We start from the raw sequence: 10,293 nt of genomic DNA, 5'->3' as shown, positions 1-10,293 counted from the left end.
GGAGTTATGCGACCCCTGAGCCATCTGAAGGCATCTGAAGGTATAGGGAAGTTTAAAAAAAAATGTTTAATGTTTTAATCTGTTTTTATATATGTTTGAATCTGCCCATAGTGACTGGGGCAGCCCAGTCAGATGGGCAGAGTATAAATATTTTATTATTTTTATTAAACAGGACATCCCTATTTTCCTCAGATAAATATTGAAGGGTATTCTGCCATGGGACCTAAGGATAATGATGCAAAATAATAATATCAGTCAGAGCCGGGCTGCAATCTATTGAGAACCCAAAAGGAAATCTACAATTATTAACATATAAAACACAAGAGGGCCTTCAGGTGTCGGAACGAGTGGAGGGTCAGGAAGAAGCAAGCCAGCCAGCCAGCGAGGAGGCAGCATCATGTCAGGACAAGATGGTGGCAAGAAGAAACCTTTGAAACAGCCCAAGAAACAAGCGAAGGAAGACAAAGCATTCAAGCAAAAACAGAAGGAGGAGCAGAAGAAACTTGGTGAATAGAAGGCAAAATCAGCTAGCAAGGGCCCACACTGGAGGTGGGATTAAGAAACCTGGTAAAAAGTAGCAGATTTGATGAGACTACGTGGCAAGAAAAGCATTCACTCTCACTGGATGCTTGGCACGGGGATGGATTTCCAGGCTGATGTTGTGGGAAACATTACCGTATTTTTCGCTCTATAAAACGCACTTTTCCCCTCCTAAAAAGTAAAGGGAAATGCATCTTATGGGGCAAATGCAGGCGGGAGGCTCTGCTCAGCACTCCCTTTAAAAAGACGTGTGGAGCGTGTGTGCAGCTCTTGGGGGCTTTTCCCCAAGGAGGGAGAAGGGATGTCTTTCTCCCGCCTCGGGGAAAAGCCCCCAAGAGCCGCACACGCTCTGCACACTCTTTAAAGGGAGCGCAGCTCTTGGGGGAGCCTTCATCCCGCTGCCCTGAAGAGGCTTGGGCGGCTATCCCAGAAGCCAGATCCCTCTTGTTGTTCTGGCTTCTGGGATTCAGAATATTTTTTTTCTTGTTTTCCTCCTCCAAAAACTAGGTGCATCTTATGGTCTGGTGCGTCTTATGGGGCGGAAAATACAGTGGTGCCTCGCAAGACGGAAAACTCGCTAGATGAAAGAGTTTTCCGTTTTGGAGGTGCTTCGCAAAACGAATTTCCTATGGGCTTGCTTCGCAAGACGAAAATGTCTTGCGAGTTCCTGTGGGGTTTTTCCCCTCCCCCCCTTTTTCTAAGCCGCTAAGCCGCTTATCAGCTGATCCGATAAGCCGATAAACCGATAAAAGCCGATAAAAGCCTCTAATAGCGCTATTAGCGCTAATCCGCTAATCCGTCAATGGGCTTGCTTCGCAAGACGAAAAAACCGCTAGACAAAGAGAATCACAGAACGGATTCTTTTCGTCTTGCGAGGCACCACTGTACTGTGATTTGAGCACCTTTGTACATTTTGTTCAAAGAAAATAAATGGTTCTTTTTTGTTGTTGTTGTTAAAAGGGAAAAAACCATATAACACACAAAGATAAAAACCCCAGATAACCTAACACTATTACACTGTTGCATATTTTTGGATCCTCGTTGATCGAAGGGGAAGCTGTTCTGTTGAAGGGGCTTAATCAAGCGAAACCTCATGAGAGAACAAAGCAATATTACAAAGGTGATTTCATGGTGTCACATACTGATCCAGAAATGAGGTTTGTAGGCTCCGTCCATGAAGGCTCTACACAGACTGCATACAGAGCAAGCGTTCATTCTTGATATGCAAACCAAGGAAGCGCATTATGGAAGTTACAGGTTAGCGCTGCACAATCTGTTTGTTCTTTAACAACACAACTATTGTTTGTTCCTCCTAGCATACTTAATTCTGCCTCTAATAATAATTCTGCTTCCCCGCATGAAATGAGCTTCTGCTTTTCCAAGTGCTACTGGTATTAGCGGCTGCCCAAGATAAAGAGCGCAGCAGGAAACTTTTTAATAATTTTATTTTACGACGGCTCTGGGGACAAGCATATGCTGTTGCAACCACTTGAAATACCCCACTAGATGCACCAGCTTGTAAGGGCAATTGGCGCGGGGGGACAGGACAATGTCACACGCATGGCGTCACGCATGACATCAACGTGCGCATGACATCAGGAGTCAGGAGGAGCCCAAGTACCAATTTATGCTCTTTATAATGTACGGTATATACAAACAGGTCAAAACATTAGCAGGATTTTAAATGCACCTGTAATGTAACAGAATGTATAGATAACTTAGGAAGATGAAAAGTATTGCTATGCAGCTGAAAATACAATCCAAAGGACCCATGGAAGGGATGGGGGGAAGTCAGGAGATTCAGAGCCCCTGCCCCATGGTAACATAAGAGTACCAGCCAGCTTGTTAAGCAAACAACACAACTGGACCTGCTACTCACAACTGGACTGCGTTGTTGCCATTGTGGTCTGTAGGTGGCACTATTTTATTTTGCTATTACCCTAGGGTTTGCCGACCAGAAGGTTGGCGGTTCGAATCCCCACGACGGAGTGAGAACCCGTTGTTCGGTTCCTGCTCCTGCCAATCTAGCAGTTCGAAAGCACGTCAAAGTGCAAGTAAATAAATAGGTACTGCTCCAGCGGGAAGGTAAACGGCGTTTCCGTGCGCTGCTCTGGTTCGCCAGAAGGGGCTTAGTCATGCTGGCCACATGACCCGGAAGCTGTACGCTGGCTCCCTCGGCCAATAAAGCGAGATGAGCGCCGCAACCCCAGAGTCGTCTGCGACTGGACCTAACAGTCAGGGGTCCCTTTACCTTTTACGACTAATAATTTTATTTTTTATATGCCACCCAACTGGCTGGGCCTCCCCAGACACTCTGGGCGGCTCCCAGCAGAGGACTAAAAAGAGAAGAAAACTTCAAACATTAAAAACTTCCCTAAACAGGGCTCCTAGTTTTTCACCAGCTTCTGTTCAATCTGCCTTTGATTTTCTCTAATTGCAACTACAGTGGTACCTCGGGTTAAGTACTTAGTTCGCTCTGGAGGTCCGTACTTAACCTGAAACTGTTCTTAACCTGAAGCACCACTTTAGCTAATGGGGCCTCCCGCTGCCGCCGCGCCGCCAGAGCCCGATTTCTGTTCTGATCCTGAAGCAAAGTTCTTAACCTGAAGCACTATTTCTAGGTTAGCGGAATGTGTAACCTGAAGCATATGTAACCCAAGGTACCACTGTAGTTCCCTTCCCTATCTCCTACTCAGGGAAATGCCAGGATTTACAGAAATGCAAACTTTTTTTTTCCCAAGGGAGAGGAGCTCTAAAGGGGATCCCTTTTGTACCAACAGCTGGTGTGGGTTTTATCGTCTTATAGTACAGCGGCCACAGAACGCAGACTGACTTTGTCAGGAGCAGCAGGCAGGGGGTGAGCAGCAGCAGCCCCCACTGCGATATTTGGGTGCAGGGCCCTCTTGTCAATCATCTCAGTATCAAGATGGGTTTCGTAAATGTACACAAAAGATGCTTCAAAGTCAGGCTGCCATTTCCTGAACATCTACTACATCACATGACACCAGGAGACACGATAAATTAGCGTTTCAATTCTGAAAGAAAAGTTAAACGTATGCTGGGGTTATTTAATCCAATTAGGCATAGAATCCCAAAGGAGTTCAGAGCCATTAAAAGATTATAAGGGCTGGTATAATGTCATATGCTGAGTTAATTACTACATTCCCAGTTATCAACTTAAATGTGATTTAGTATGTCTAAGAATGCTGGATCACTTGTAATGAATTCTGAGTAGTTTTGCATCGTATCGCCTTCAATGCCGTTTATTTCGAGCTCTTTAAATCTTTTAAATTCTAGAGTGCAGAGCTGAAGTCTAAAGACTGCTGGGTCTCACTAATGTCAGTTGTGCATGCAAATAGGGGCAACTGATGTCCTCTTACATGATCAGTAAATAGGGACCATCTGGAAAATGGTTTATAGCTCTCCGTGGCTCTCATTAGGCTCAATGGAGCAGGATTCAGTAAACAAGACTGTTAGAAGCCTGAAAACCAATTGCCTTGAAAAATCCAATGGCTGTAGGTCCCTATAACTGGTCGCATTCTGCTCCAAGAGCTTGAGTAGAACCTCAAAGTTAACCTTCCAGTCTATCTTGTTCCAAGGCACCAGCCTTTGTTGGCTGGAAGAAACAGCTGACCATGTAATATGGAACTGTTTGAAGTAAAGCAGTGAATAGTGGGGCAGGAGAGCTGAAAACAATGCCAATATATTTCACACCTGGCAACCAATGTGCCCTTTTGTTTTCAGATAGTACATGGGTAAGGTAAAGGGACCCCTGACCATTAGGTCCAGTCGTGGATGACTCTGGGGTTGCAGCGCTCATCTCGCTTTATTGGCCGAGGGAGCCAGTGTACAGCTTCCGGGTCATGTGGCCAGCATGACTAAGCCACATCTGGCGAACCAGAGCAGCACATGCAGTTTACCTTCCCACTGGAGTGGTACCTATTTATATTAATGAAGCATGACTGTGTTTTTCAGTAGACTGTGTCTTCCATCCAAAATGCTATCTTATATACAAAAAGGTAAAGGAACCCTTGACCATTAGGTCCAGTCATGACTGACTCTGGGGTTGCAGCACTCATCTCGCTTTATTGGCCGAGGGAGCCGGCATACATGTGGCCAGCATGACTCTGGTGAACCAGAGCAGCACACAGAAATGCCATTTACCTTCCCGCCAGAGCGGTACCTATTTATCTACTTGCACTTTGACGTGCTTTCAAACTGCTAGGTTGGCAGGAGCTGGGACCAAGCAACGGGAGCTCACCCCGTCGCGGGGATTCAAACCGCCGACCTTCTGATCGGCAAGTCCTAGGCTCTGTGGTTTAACCCACAGCGCCACCCGTGTCCCAGATACACTTCCAGAGTTAATGCTAAATATGTTACTTCTGCTGCATGAGCCACCATTGCCACTAGAGGGATGTGAAAATTTGTGTCCTGGGCTTTTTAGACTCCTCTACCCATGTACTATCTGAAACCAAAATTATGCATTGGTTGCCAGACATGATTCCCCCCAAGCTCTCCTACCCCAATAGAAAGAGAACTTCTTTTAAATAAAAAAATAAATAAATAGTGATTTGGATATTGCAGATTTGTCTAAGAGTACTGCCCTTTGAGACTAAAAATATTTGGGCCTCAGGGTTAGAGACGATGGCTGTGTATACACTATATGTTTAAAGAAAATGGCTCCCAGCCCCTAAAAAAACCCCTGGGAATAGTAGTTTGTTAAGCATGCTGGGAACTGTAGTTCTGCGGTGGATAAACTACAGTTTCCAGGATTCTTTGAGGGAAAGCATGTACAGTGGTACCTCAGGTTAAGTACTTAATTCGTTCCGGAGGTCCGTTCTTAACCTGAAACTGTTCTTAACCTGAAGCACCACTTTAGCTAATGGGGCCTCCTGCTGCTGTCACACCGCCGGAGCACGATTTCTGTTCTCATCCTGAAGCAAAGTTCTTAACCCGAGGTACTATTTCTGGGTGAGCGGAGTCTGTAACCTGAAGCGTATGTCACCTGAAGCGTATGTAACCTGAGGTACCACTGTACTTGAAATCTATGGTGTGTATGCAGCTGTCAGGCAGCAGAGGAACCAATCCCCACGGCAGGTTGCCAGGAACGGATAAGACAAGGAAAAATCCTTACCACCTGCTTTTTACTCACAGAGAGGCTTGGGAAAGCAGCCTCATGGAATAGTGGTGTTTTCCCAAGTGACTCTCCAACCGCTTTTTCTCCCACTTCCTCATTCGTCATCCTCTACAGGTGGCGCTGAGGGCCCTTTGATTTCCTACTTTCTCCCCCCCCCCCAATAAATTTTTATTATTTTCTTTACACATTCATTCTTACCGTACATTAATCAACCTATAAACCTTATGCTCTGCCGAGCTTGCGTCTTCCTTCCCTCCCTTCAGTTGGTATCCCTTATCACATCCTGTCGCGTACTTTATCTTTTTACACCTAAATCACCTTGCTCACATTGTAGGAGTTACTTCAATCCTGCTAGTGTCTTTAAGTTTTTACAGTTGTCCTTTAAATACACAATAAATTCACTCCAATTTTCCTGGAATCTTTGATCATCCTGATCTTGAATTCTGCCAGTCAGTTTGGCTAACTCCACAAAGTCCATCATTTTTGTTTGCCACTCCACAATGGTAGAAACTTCTTGTGATTTCCAGTTTTGGGCCAACAAAGTCCTTGCCGCAGCTTTGGCATACATGGATAATCTTTGATCTTTTGTCTTAATCTCCTTTTCCATCAGGCCAGGCAAAAAAGCCTCTGGCTTTTTAGGGAAAGTATATTTTAATATTTTCTTAAGTTCGTTGTAAATCGACTCCCAAAATGTCTTTACTTTATCACAAGTCCACCACATGTGATAATATTCACCATCCACCTCTTTGCACTTCCAACATTTTTTATCCCTCATCCTATACATTTTTGCCAATTTTGTCGGTGTTAAATGCCACCTATAAATCTTCTTTCAGAGCCGTACATGTCGTAAATTTCATACTTTCATTCCATAATTTTATCCATGCATCCAATTCAATGTTATGCCCAAAATCTATAGCCCATTTTATTCTCGCTTCTTTCAGTTCCTCATCTTTTGTAAACCATTCTAACAACAAATCATACATCCTGGATAGTGTGTTACCTCTGCCTTCTATCAATTCTATTTGAAATCTTGATTTATTTTTTATCCTCAAACCCAACTTTCCTCTTGTCCTCATTCAGTATATCATTTACCTGGTGGTATTTGCTCTCCTACTTTCAAGGCTTGCTGGGTTCTGGGAAGGGGTCTGGGTCTGGAATACCTTCTAAAGAGACTGTGTCCATCAGCTGTTGCCCTCTTGGTGCTTAACTTCCTCCTCTCCTATTATTTCCCAGCCATCCCCCTCATCTGCCTCTGAACCGTGACCTCCCTCAAATCCCTGTTGTAATTCTTAACTGTCTTCTTCTCTGGGAGGGTCAGGCTGGGGCGGCGGTCTCCACCATTCCTCCTCTGTCCAGTCTCTGACAGCAGCCCATAGAAGCTTTTGAGAGCTACAGGGCTTTATGAGCAGAGGCAGGATAACATAGCAGACGTGATGGTGGCAATGGGGTATTTCTTCTGGCCTTGCAACACACTCTGGGTGTTCACATTACCACCTTAGTGTCAGTAAAGTTGTGTATTCCCCCCCCCAGTGTGTTTCACAACTCTTCCCCACCCTAACTGTTCACACCGTAGCTTCAAACCATTTATGTTTTCATTGTCCTTTCTGTTGGAATACAGTGGTTCCTCGGGTTACAGATGCTTCAGGTTACAGACGCTTCAGGTTACAGACTCCGCTAACCCGGAAGTAGTACCTCGGGTTAAGAACTTTGCTTCAGGATGAGAACAGAAATCGTGCTCCGGTGGCGCAGCAGCAGGAGGAGGCCCCATTAGCTAAAGTGGTACCTCAGGTTAAGAACAGTTTCAGGTTAAGAATGGACCTCCAGCATAAATTAAGTTCTTAACCCGAAGTACCACTGTAATGAGGGACGCGGGTGGCACTCTGGGTTAAACCACAGAGCCTAGGACTTGCTGATCAGAAGGTCGGCAGTTCGAATCCCCACGACGGGGTGAGCTCCCGTTGCTCGGTCCCTGCTCCTGCCAACCTAGCAGTTCGAAAGCACGTCAAAGTGCAAGTAGATAAATAGGTACCACTCCAGCGGGAAGGTAAACAGCGTTTCTGTGCGCTGCTCTAGTTCGCCAGAAGCGGCTTAGTCATGCTGGCCACATGACCCAGAAGCTGTACACCGGCTCCCTCGGCCAACAAAGCGAGATGAGCACCGCAACCCCAGAGTCGGTCACGACTAGACCTAATGGTCAGGGGTCACCTTTACCTTTAGCTTACTACTGTAATAGGGGCATGGTTTGGGGCTTCATAATCTCTTATTCCAGCTTTATATAGCTGTACGTGGCTAGTCTTCCACATGGCTAGAAGTCTGTGTGTGCCGTACACATGTAATTTCCCCTTTTCCGCCAATTTAACTGGCTCTGTCCAAGAGGCCTTGAGTTTTACCCAAGGACTAACCACATCCCTTTCTCTGCCTGTTTCTATCTCTCAGGACGCCTTTGTGAGGCAATGCAGCAAGAGAGACGCCGGCTGCGAGTGGAGCAATAATATTGCCCCATTGCTACCGCACCAGTGCAACTTTCGGACAAAGGTTTTAAGGCCCTGACCTTAATGCCACATATTAGCTAGCAAGGGAGGGCTCTGGCAAGTGAAATGCTTCCCCACCCCCATATGGAAATTAAAATATCAGTATGCCCACATGCGGGACGCGGGTGGCGCTGTGGGTAAAAGCCTTAGCGTCTAGAGCTTGCCGATCGAAAGGTTGGCGGTTCAAATCCCCGCGGCGGGGTGCACTCCCGTTGTTCGGTCCCAGCGCCTGCCAACCTAGCGGTTCGAAAGCATGTCAAAGTGCAAGTAGATAAATAGGTACCGCTCCGGCGGGATGGTAAACGGCGTTTCCATGTGCTGCGCTGGCTCGCCAGAGCAGCGATGTCACGCTGGCCATGTGACCCAGAAGTGTCTGCAGACAGCGCTGGCTCCCGGCCTCTTGAGTGAGATGGGCGCACAACCCTAGAGTCTGTCAAGACTGGCCCGTACCGGCAGGGGTACCTTTACCTTTTTATGCCCACATGACGTCAAGCTGTCAGCTGCAATGTTTAAAATCCTGTCTCATCCACAGCTTGTTATGGTCAAAAAGGCTTGTATTCTTCTAAATGCACTTTCTCATGCTTTGAGAGTAAATCCTTCAAGCCAATATATCTTACTCTTCTTGACATACTCCATTAAGCCTTCAATGATCCATGCATCTCCCACCTTCCATGTATGGCTGTATTTTTCTAGCGTTGCATTGTCCTCACAAAGGAATTGATGGTTCCAGTCTGATCTGATTTTACTTATGACAGTTTGCAAAAAAAAGGAAAGAGGGAGAAGGTGGGGTTCCCTAAAGGAAAGGATGCAGGACGAGATTTAAGGTGGGATGGGCAGTTTCCCTGCACAAATTAATAATAAATAAAAAGGCACATTTGTGTGTGTTGGCTAAATAAAAAAAGGAATTGTTGTGAAAATAAGAAATGTTTAGCGGGGGCACCAAATTTTGCCCTTGCTCAAGGCACCATATTACTAAAGGCCACACCCTGAATTTATGTCAACCATCCAAATGTGAAAGAGAATAACGGTGTCGCTCAGAGAAACGAATGTGACAAAGATCAGTTAGGCCTCTAGTTTGGGAAAGGCTAAATCGAGCACCCCTTAAACAACATTGCCCTTGCCTGCTCTCCTCTTCTCTCTGCAAGACTATGCACCCTTACTTTGGAATTAAGGCACAATTGACTTCAATAGGATGCGGGTGGCGCTGTGGGTTAAACCACAGAGCCTAGGACTTGCCGATCAGAAGGTCGGCGGTTCGAATCCCCGTGACGGGGTGAGCTCCCGTTGCTCAGTCCCTGCTCCTGTCAACCCAGCATCTCGAAAGCACGTCAAAGTGCAAGTAGATAAATAGGTACCGCTCCGGCGGTAAGGTAAACAGCGTTTCTGTGTGCTGCTGTGGTTCGCCAGAAGCGGCTTAGTCATGCTGGCCACATGACCTGGAAGCTGTATGCCGGCTCCCTTGGCCAATAAAGCGAGATAAGCGCCGCAATCCCAGAGTCAGTCACGACTGGACCTAATGGTCAGGGGTCCCTTTACCTTTAAGACTTACTTAGGGGTGAGCTACATTGCACAGCTGCAATCATTTGCATACTTATTTGTGATTAAACCTCATTGGCATTTTGAGGCTCAGTTGGTTAGAGCATGGTGCTGGTAATGCCAAGGTTGCAGGTTTGATCCCCACATGGGACAACTGCATATTCCTGCATTCCAGGGGGTTGGAACAGATAATCCTTGGGGTCTCCGAGTCTACCGTTCTATCAGTCTATGACTCCTGCACATGCAGACCTTGCATCAGATGGCACGTGACTTGTGTTTCTGAAAACTCTACTTTCTGCCGTCACATGACGCCTCTTGCACATGTTCCCCAGTGGTGTTCTGCTAGCTAGGCTTTGTCTCCAATGCACAGAAAATATTGGGGAAAGTATGTAGATATTCAGGATAAAAACACACACACATGTATGTTATATTTATTCTGCTACAATATATACAGTTGCTGCTACAGTAAAAACCTTAAGATGCCCTTGTTTAATCCTGCGTTAGAGAGGAAATAAATATGAATAACAGCGTCTGACCCACAAGAGGGGC

At 46.0% G+C, this 10,293-nt stretch overlaps 1 pseudogene across 1 annotated transcript; it reads left to right on the top strand.

Annotated features, from left to right (window-relative positions):
- Positions 1-348: 348 nt before the first annotated feature.
- LOC309515410 (translation machinery-associated protein 7 pseudogene) lies at positions 349-668 on the top strand (annotated as a pseudogene). The gene has a single exon. The product of its transcript is annotated as a translation machinery-associated protein 7 pseudogene (transcript).
- The last annotated feature ends 9,625 nt before the right edge of the window (positions 669-10,293 follow it).

This window comes from Podarcis vaucheri (assembly GCF_965113315.1).
Source record: "Podarcis vaucheri genome assembly, chromosome: 12".
Classification (NCBI taxonomy): domain Eukaryota; kingdom Metazoa; phylum Chordata; class Lepidosauria; order Squamata; family Lacertidae; genus Podarcis; species Podarcis vaucheri.
The sequence above is the reverse complement of the archived record's forward strand: the minus strand, read 5'-3'. Positions and strand labels throughout refer to the sequence as shown.